The sequence below is a fragment of the Lichenostomus cassidix genome, unplaced genomic scaffold (assembly GCF_008360975.1).
Source record: "Lichenostomus cassidix isolate B80296 unplaced genomic scaffold, HeHo_3.0 HiC_scaffold_667, whole genome shotgun sequence".
Taxonomy (NCBI): domain Eukaryota; kingdom Metazoa; phylum Chordata; class Aves; order Passeriformes; family Meliphagidae; genus Lichenostomus; species Lichenostomus cassidix.
In genome coordinates, this window is record NW_028147976.1 from 25,732 (window position 1) to 35,721 (window position 9,990).

General features: G+C 50.0%; 2 long non-coding RNA genes across 2 annotated transcripts; one reads left to right on the plus strand and one right to left on the minus strand.

Annotated features, from left to right (window-relative positions):
• Window positions 1-380: 380 nt before the first annotated feature.
• LOC146420479 (uncharacterized) lies at window positions 381-1,102 on the plus strand. The gene is made up of 2 exons (XR_014849128.1): window positions 381-482; window positions 954-1,102. It is a non-coding gene; the product is annotated as an uncharacterized LOC146420479 (long non-coding RNA).
• A 3,859-nt stretch (window positions 1,103-4,961) lies between these two features.
• LOC146420480 (uncharacterized) lies at window positions 4,962-6,732 on the minus strand. Its single transcript, XR_014849124.1, has 4 exons — window positions 6,568-6,732; window positions 6,264-6,343; window positions 6,084-6,187; window positions 4,962-5,469 (listed from the first exon to the last, which is right to left on the minus strand). It is a non-coding gene; the product is annotated as an uncharacterized LOC146420480 (long non-coding RNA).
• Between the last annotated feature and the right edge of the window lie 3,258 nt (window positions 6,733-9,990).

Below are 9,990 nucleotides of genomic sequence, written 5' to 3' on the forward strand. Positions count from 1 at the left end.
GGTAGTTCACTGCACTGCGCATGTGCGAACGATGCCGACGCCATTTTTTTAGTCCAGTGCACTGCGCATGTGCGAAATAGGGGCGCCGCCATATTAATGGACGCGCCTATGCTTTTCCGGCCGCCGCCATCTTTTGTACGGAACAAATCAGGACCCCGCGCTATAGGTGACTACTTTAAGCGCCTGATCGAAATTAAAAACTCGTATTTCGCGCTTTTGGGACATTTATGCACTCAGCAAACAGCTGCAGGGGCGTCCTCTATACTGTCCGCGTCGCCCACGGGCGGCGGCAACCGCGCGAGCGGTGGGAAAAAACCGGAATTTGCCGATCGCTTTCGGGACAAAATGGCGGCCCCGCCGAACCGCAGCGCGCACACCCGCCCCCAAAGACCACTCCGCACCTGTCCGCAGCGCCGGGGAAGCCCGCCAAGCAGCCGAATCGCCGTTTTCGGGGTCGGGACTTCGCGGCCGCCATTTTGGTAGTCCAGTGCACCGCGCATGTGCGAAACGGGCGCCGCCATATTAATGGGCGCGCCTGTGCTTTTCCGGCCGCCGCCATCTTTTGTACGGAACAAATCGGGACCCCGCGCTACGGGTGAGTACTTTAAGCGCCTGATCAAAATTTAAAACCTGGATTTCGAGCTTTTGGGACATTTCTTCATTTGCAAAGCAGGGTCCTGGGAATTACAATTGCTCTGTTACATCATAGTAAATGTGCACACTCAGCTAGAAGTAGGCACTGGGAATTGTCTTCTGTGACTTCATTCAGGAAACTGCTGCTTCTTTCTCTCTTTCATGCATAGGCACAGTTTCCCACAGAATATTTACCACTGGCCTTTTGCTTTCATCCCCCTTCTATTTTATTTCCATTTCGTTCCCTAAATTCCTTACATCCTGATACTTTTCTTACTGACTGGAAGATGACAATCATAAATGGACAACAAATTTAAAAGACTGCAATTGCCAGTGCTCAGGAAGGACTTGTAAAGTGCTGCTTCTCCATCTTGGTCACCATGTCACAGAATCCAGCCAGAAGATGCCGGTCTGGCGCTGTACAAACTTCCAGGTCTGGGTAGAAAGAAAAAGTTCATGAAGTACTTTACCTCGGAGAACATTTTCCATGTTTTTAAAATCTGGCTGAATAGATAGAAAAATTGGCACATCAAGCCTGTATCTATTTCAATCCAGCATCACTTTAAACTGTTAAAAACTTAGGGGGTTTGGATGATGGTGCTACCGCTTCTTAGATTACAAATTTGGCTCTGCTGATCTCAAAACATTTTTCCAAATTTTTTATTAAATACTGGACACTAAATAACACATTCAGCCTTAGACCTGAACATATATATTTCCTGTACGTAGGCTGTTTAACCCATGCACAGCCTACTGAAATTCACTTTAGCATTAAACCTGATTCATGTGGCTCAGTTCTGAGAGCCTTACTGAATTGCACCTCCTGAAACGTCCACGTACAGAAATTTGAAATGGCCTAAGAAAAAAAATACAGCTTTACTGATCCTTTAAATGCCATCTTCAAGGAAGCTCATGTCTCATTCTGGGGAGGGAAGGATAACTGCATTCCCCTTTCTCCCCTGTGCCCTACGTGACACACTGCGAGACGGTTCAGAGGGTTTAGCTCAGCCTGAGTAGGAAGCGCTGCACAGCTCAGATGGCGGGTGCTTGTCAGTATCTGTTCCACGTGCTGTTCCAGTCAGCCAGGTCAGAGGGAAGCAAGGAAGAGGCTCAAAGAAAGAGTTCGGAGGTAGCGGTTGTATAATCATTCAGTCTCAATGTGCGAGCAGCCCAGGCCACGCTTCTGCTGGAAGTGTTCTGTGTGGTTTAACTCACGTTGCTGTGACCAAAACACCTGAGCAACACTTTGCTTTCCTTGGTGCATTTAGCACATCTCTGGTCAGCACACTGGTTGTATTAGGTTATCCAAATACACTGCAGTCTGATGGGATCCTTCTCAAGGCCTGCTGAAAGCACTTCAGTTTAAATGTCAGCAGCTTCACTGCTCATTTGTTTAGAACTTAGCAGGAGCACACCATAGAGCTATTTTTCTTACTTGCCGTAAGAAACAGGGGGTATATTGAGTCTTTAAAATAGGACTCTGACATATCTTACCTGGAAAGGTTTCCCTGATGGATCAGCAGCGTGTTCTCTCTCCCTCTTCCTGCTGCTCACTCATCCCAAAACAGAACCTGGCTTTAACTGGTGTCTCCTTTCAACAGGTAGGAAATATTTCCACCCTACAGCCTTGCACAGAGTTTGGACAAGGATCCCAGGACTCCAAGGCCAACCACAGGCCTAGTTCCTGGCAGCTTTAGTCTGGCAGAAATACTGCCATTTTCACAATTTTAGGATGCAGAATCCCACATTTGGCTCTGGGCACCTGGCATGGAACAATGGCTCTTTTCCACAGGTTGGAAACATCTCCACCCTCCTGTCATGGACACACTTGCAAATGCAACTTGACCTAATCGAAACCATCTGGCAAGGCTTAATAACAACACAGAAGATACAGTACATCACATGTGTGTTACCTCACTCACTTCAGTAGGGCTTTGTGAAAGGGAAAACCTGACCATTTGAACCTTTGTAGAAACCTGTTTGGTGGGATTAGGGACAGCAAGCTATATTGGTATCAATCATAGAAATAATTTCTTTGCATTGATTTTAATTTTTCACTACCCAGCATGACAGCTGGAAGTGCTTGTTCAGGGCACCAAATATAAACAAATATTGCAGCAATGATATCAAAGGATGCAAAACCGATAACCAGCTAAAAACTGTTCTTTGCCCAAAACAATGATGGCAGCCACATGCCCTTCTCTCTACCTGGAAGACAGATCTTGGGGAGTGTCTGACAGCACAGGGGCTCTACACAATCTTCACCACTATGTTGACAGGCACTTGCCCGCAATAAAAATGCTTACTCTACATTTTTTTTTATTTTAGGTGGGACTCTGGGGCACAGGGGGCTGGATCAGGCCCTGCCCCGAGCATCTCTCAGTCATCCTTGGATAGAGCTGAGGGGCCAGGGCCCCCCAGCCCCTCCACAACCCCCTCGGCCCCGTGATGCCAAGTTCTGCCCTGGGCACCAGCACAGCTGTCAGGTCTAGACGTGCGCTCCCGATTTTATAAGGTTTGCGTGGGACTCTGCAATGGGGAAGGGGGGGCCACACCTGTCTTGGGCTGACATTGGGCTCTACTGCCATGCTGCGTTAACAATGGATGGGGTAGCCAGACAAGCTGGGACTCTGCCCACGTCCCATGGGATCACCCCCATCTCACTTGGGGTTCACCACTACAGCCCCATCCCACCCTGGACAAACTCTCACACCCCCGGGGGTGACAACATGGGCAATCCCCTCAAGCTGTGCACCCCCTCCCCATATCCCCGTGTCTCTGTGACATCTCCTCCTGTGTCCCCGCTCTGCCTCCCACACCTTTCTCCCTTCCAGTACTCCCACTGCCTCTCCCAGCATCTCCAGCTTCTTGCTCTCACTTCAAAGTGTGGGACACCCCGTTTTGGGGGAGGACATGTTTGGTGCCAGCGTGCTGTCCAGACCCACCGAGGCTCTGCCAGGACAATGAATGTGGCAGGTACCAGCATGGGCATCAGGCTGGGGGCAGGAAGGGGGCGCCACCGTGACTCCTCCAAACACCCTCATGTGGTTCTGGGGGTCCACGCTCAGGGTGTCAGTGCTGGAGGATGACAGAGACTCCCAGATGGCAGGAGAAGGTCCAGAGCTAGGTGCTGCTGTGGCCCCAGTGCTGGAATATTTGGATCCAACTGACCCCCCTGGTCTGCAGCCATTGGAAGGGGCTAGGCTCCTCTTCAACAAGGAAGCCCCTGATTCCTTCACTAATCCCCTGACTTTCTCACAGGGACCACGCCATGATCATAGGGAATATGGGGAAGAGAGAAAGGTTCTGGCAACTTCTTGCCAAACAAGTGGTCTGGTCTCAGCTTGCCTCTGCTGATGGCTGGGGGATGTCAGGCTGCTTAGTGAAACTAGGACCTTTTATGCTGTTGCGGGGGGTCAGCGCTTTGCGGTATCCTTCCTGCCAGGAGACCGGGGAAGGCAGGAGGGACCCCCGTGCAGACCTACACTACAGGGCGCCCCTCATTTGTGGCACATCAGACGGACATTCCTGAGGCAGAGGGATGCCCCTGCTTCAGAGGGTAACATTAGGCAGAGCAGGGGGTACCACAGCAATCCCAGGAGGAAGTGACAAGCCTGGGAGCACCACATGGGCCTCTTTGGGCTCAGGGTGCCACGACAGGACACAGGCCACAGGCCACATGGGCTGAGGAGCTGGAGGGGACAGGCACACAGTCAGTACCTGCTTTTGAGGGGACACACAGGCTGGAGGTAGGCGCTCTTTGGGATAGAGTGGAAGCCCTGACCTGGCATCACCACAACAGCCACCCACGCCATAACTGGGAACACCGCACTTTCACCATTCCCAGCACAGATACAGATGGGGATCTTCGGTGAATCGTTTCTCAAGTGCCAAAAACCACGTTGAAACACTGAAAAACTACAACCTCCCCTGTCTGATCGAAGTACATCACATCTGTACTTGCAGCTCCAGGCCAAACAAACACACACACACACACAGAGACACAAAGAGACATTAGACAGGATGTGCAACAAGGGGACACGACAATGAGAGAAAACTCTCTGTGAGATGACTGCAATGATCGAGAAGATGAGGAATGAGATGGCCCAGGTGAGACTGATGGTGAGCTAACCAGGCCCAAAAAACCCCGGCAGAAGATGCTAACGTGATCACATTACGAAAAGCTCGCCAAAATGGCAAAGATGGAAGCCCGTGAATCACGAAGATAGGGACAAGATTCTGACCACACACCCTTACAAGTCCTAGCCTGCTATAATGGATCACTGCCATGTACAGCTGTCGATACGGCTTAGAACAAGACTGTAAAAGGCTTCCGACTCGATGCTTCTAAAGAGATGCAGAGATTCTGATGCACACCTGAGCTCGGGCATTGAAGGTTCAAAGATATCGGCGCCAAGCCGAGGAACACGGAGATCAGAGATGGTAAGGATGGCCTGGCCTTTTAGATAATCCCCTCAAAGGGGTGAGGCAAAAGATATGCAATGCAAGACACACAAAAGACAGGGAACGCACGGTAGACAAGCGATGCGACACACACCAGGACCGCCCTGCCCTGCGCAACTCTGCGTCGTCATCAGAAGTCAGGCTCTCCCTTTACGTGACCTAAGGGGCCCTTTTTTGGACATCCCCACGTCCAAAGCTAATACAACAATCCCTCCCGGCGAGTCCTAGCCTGGCACCCGGCTTCCATCCCCTCTGTGAGTAATAGTGCTTGACTTATCCCTTAGACATCCAGGGATGTGAATCCGTGTCTGGTGACAAAGAACACCTCCTTGACATCTCGGAAGTTCCTGCTGTCACCAGGCAGTTCTCTCTCTTAGTCTACTACAAAAAAGAACGCCAAACATCAACGCATGAGCTAAGGGGAACATCAGCAATCTGTTACAAGAACGGTCAGTCACAATGATCAAGATGGCTGTGAGATAATGCTACGTTCAGAACGCTCCACGCATCCTTACAAGCCCTAAGACGTTACAACTCACACCTGGAAAGGATGGATGGCAATACAGCCGGGAACAAGGCCTCAAAACACATCTGACTCCACGCTTCCAATACGCGGTTCCAAGACACAGCCGAGACAAGAATAAGAACAAATCACGCTGGCATCGGACCGAGAAGCGCAAATATTTGAGAACCCAGAGATGCCAACCGACGCTCGCAATAAAGCACAACAGACAGAGACAATTGATCTGAGACATCCCAAAGACAGAGCAGACGACAAAAGATGCCAGACAACATGACACAAACTGGAACTGCTCCGTGCTGTGCATCCTTACGGTTGCAAACAAAGTAAAGCTGCTGCCGCCTCTGGCTCTACTAAGAAGTCCCTCAGAGAACATCTCTTTCCCTGAGCTAATTTTTAGATCTCTCACGGGAATTTCTGGCCTGCTACCCCGCTATCGTCCCATCTCTGGGTTATGGCCCCCAACTTATCTTTTAGACGGCCGGCAACGGGAATCCACGCTGGACGCAAAGGGACTCCGCCTCGGCTCTCTCGGAAGGCCCCGGTATGGCTGGTGAGCTCCTTAGTTGGCTACGAAAAAGAAAACCAAAGTCAATGCATGAGTTTAGCGGCACGTGGGACAAATCCCCACAATCCAGCCACTTGCCATTTCCTAAGTGCACTTAGGCCTTTAAGTCTCCAGCTTCATCCCCACTTGAAGGCTGTGGCTGTCATTATGATGGACACCTGGGTTACCGAGATGTAGAATTACGTGCCGTTACTGTGAGGAGGGGGTGTATTTGCGCGCCTTAGCACACATAAACGCACCTGCTGGTCTTGGGGAAAGGTCTTACGGGGCCCCTCAATGGACACTATTTCCCACTGTGCTGCCTTCAACCCCTCACCTCACCCCCCTGTAATTCCTAACCTAGTGCCCTGCTCACTCTCCTTCTCCTTGTAATGATCCTCACCTTACTTACTGGAAGCCTCAGCTTTGGATGTCATCTTTGACAAGAGGCAGGTCTCTTTTTTGACATGATGAATCTGATGAAAAAGTTTCAAGCGCCACACTTAACACAATCAGGAATTTCAGGAAGTTCCAATGCTTCTTAGAAAAAGAAAACCAACATCAAAATACAAATTCTGTTAAATTACAAAGCACAAAAGCATCTTACCAACTCTGAACATACAACCCAAAATAATGAACTTAAATACTCACTGCATTCAGCGCTACCTTCCTCACCATGTCTTCAAAGCCTCTCTTGCTTTACATGCCAAAAGCACCTGCTTGAAAAAACCTGAGCTGAAAAAGCCCCTTCCTTTAAATGAGAAGACAGCTCTGACTCCAGTGAACTCCATAGAGAAAATAAACCCCTTAGCCAAAGGCTGGGGTTAATATACCCCTGGCTGGGCCTGCCTCTCGTTCCCAGCATGCCTGAAAAAAGGGAGGAGGCAAATACCATTGGGTATCAAAGCCCTCAGAGCAGCTGTGGCTCTTAGGTTCCTCTGACTTACCTTTCTGGTGAGTAAAGGGCTTGATAGAGAAGAAAACTCTTCAGGGAAATTACTATACTTTATTATTTTATACAGCTGCATCAAGCAAAAGGGCGTAAATGAGGTAAGAAATGAAACTTTGTGTTTTGGCAGCATACCTGCGTAAGTTGAATAATTTGTTGCTAACTTGTAGAATTATTCTTTGTTGATTGCTAAGTAGTATTCCACATGTGACCTAAGTAGGGAAGATTAGTAACGATGTGAATGTTGTACCGAGCTCTCTAATTAGGGTGTTACGCATTATAAATAAAAGCGAGAAAAGCAACCGACTGTTGCGGGCCATTGGGGTTAAGAATGCGCAAAGCTCGCTCCCGTACGAGACTTCTGGTACCGGGGTACAGGTAGAAGCGTTTGCTGCTCCTTGAAAGGCGGGGGGGGGGCAGGTGGAGAAGAGTCAGCTGCTTGTTCCCTCCCCTACACAGCCTATTGTCTGCCCTAAAACACCGGGGTGCCAGGCTTTCATTTTTGTGGAAAAGAACCAGTCTTCTCCGCCACTATTTTGAAATCTGAAATAGAATTCCGTTGGCAGTTTGGAACTTGGTGTCCTGGCATTTTGAAACTGGGTGTTTTTGGCATTTTGAAACTTAGTGTTCTGGTACTTTAAAACTGACATTTTGCAACCTGTTTTTCTGATGGTTTGAGATTTGTTTTTCTATTATTTTGAAACTAGCTTATTCTGGTATTTTGGAATCAGATTTTGTTTGGGGGGTTTTTGGTGTTTTGGAACCTAATTTTTCTAGGCCGGTTTTTGGTATTTTTTTAAGCCCGGTTTCTTTATTATTTTCTGGAGGGGGGGTTGTGTGTGTTGGTGTGGATTTAGGGCTTTTTGTTTGATTTTGGTTTTTCTTGGCTTTTTTTTGATTTTGGTTTTTGTGCCTTTTTTGTTCTGTATTTCATTGTTTAGGAGTTGTTTGGTTTTTTTTTTTTTTTTTACAACTTACTGGAATTCCCGATTGTATAGAGTGTGATGCTTGAAATTTTTTCAGCAGGTTCATAACGTCACGAGGTACGTGCCTCACATCAAAGACGGCATCCAAAAGTGAGGCTTCTAGTAAGTAAGGTGGGGATCTGTACAAAGTAAGTGACCTGCAGATGGACTTAGAGCGCCCATCGCGGAGACCCCGATCGCCCCAGGATCTGTGACAGCCGGTCTGAAGGTGAGACTTAGAGCACCTGTCTGGGAGACCCCGATCGTCCCAGGATCCGTACAAAGTAAGTGGCCTGCAGGTGGACTTAGAGCGCCCGTATTACGGACCGCGATCGCCCCGGATTCTGTGAAAGCTGGCCTGAAAGTGAGATTTAGAGCGCCTGTGTTCGGGACCCCGATGGCCCGGGATCTGTATAACGTAAGTGGCCTGCGGGTAGACTTAGAGCGCCCGTCTTGGAGACCGTGATCGCCCCGGGATCTGTACAAAGTAAGCGGCCTGCAGGCTGACTTAGAGCACTCGTATCGGACAACCTGATCACCATGGGATTTGTACAAAGTAAGTGGTCTGCAGTTGGACTGAAAGCGCCTGTGTTGGAGACCCCGATTGCCCCAGGATCTGTGAAAGCTGGCCTGAAGGTAAGACTTACAGCGCCTGTCTTGGAGACCCCGATCGCCCCAGGATCTGTACAAAGTAAGTGGCCTGCAGGCTGACTTAGAGCACTTGTATGGGACACCCCGATCACCCTGGGATCTGTACAAAGTAAGTGGCCTGCAGGTGGAGTTAGACCACCTGTCATGGAGACCCCGATTGTCCCAGGAGGTGTGAAAGCTGGCCTGAAGGTAAGACTTAGAGCACCCGTCTTGGTGACCCCGATCGCCCCTGGATCTGTGACAGCTGGTCTGAAGGTAAGACATAGTGTGCCTGTCTGGGAGACCCCTATCGTCCCAGAATCTGTACAAAGTAAGTGGCCTGCAGGTGGACTTAGAGCGCCTGTCTTGGAGACCCCGATTGCCCCAGGATCTGTACAAAGTAAGTGGCCTGCAGGTGGACTTAGAGCACCCATGTAGGAGACCAGGATTGCCCCAGGATCTGTACAAAGTAAGTGGCCTGCAGGTGGACTTAGAGCACCCATGTAGGAGACCTGGATTGCCCCAGGATCTGTACAAAGTAAGTGGCCTGCAGGCTGGCTTAGAGAACTTGTATCAGGCACCCTGATCGCCCTGGCATCTGTACAAAGTAAGTGGCCTGGAGGTGGAGTTTGAGCACCCGTTTTGGAGACCCTGATTGCCCCAGGATCTGTACAAAGTAAGTGGCCTGCAGGTGGAGTTAGAGCACCCGTTTTGGAGACCGTGATTGCCCCGGGATCTGTACAAAGTAAGTGGCCTGCAGGTGGGCTTAGAGTGCCAGTGTTGGAGACCTGGATCGTCCGGGATCTGTGAGAGCACTTCTGAAGCTAAGACTTACAGCGCCTCTCCTGGGGACCCCGATCGTTCCAGGATCTGTACAAAGTAAGCGGCCTGCAGGTGGACTTAGAGCACCGGTCTTGAGGACCCAGATCGACCTGAGACCTGTACAAGGCAAGTGGCCTGCAGGTGGACTGAAAGTGCCTGTCTTGGAGACCCGGATAGCCCCAGGACCTGTACAAGGTAAGTGGCCTGCAGTTGAACTCAGAATGCCCGTCTTGGAGACCCAGATTGCCTCCGGATCTGTACAAAGTAAGCGGCCTGCAGATGGATTTATAGTGCCCGTGTTGGAGACCCCGATCGCCCCAGGATTTGTGGCACCTGGTCTGAAGGTGAGTCTTAGAGCGCCTGTCTGGGAGACCTCGATTTTCCCAGGATCCGTACAAAGTAAGTTGCCTGGAGGTGGACTTAGAGCGCCCGTGTAGGAGACCTGGATCGCCTCAGGATC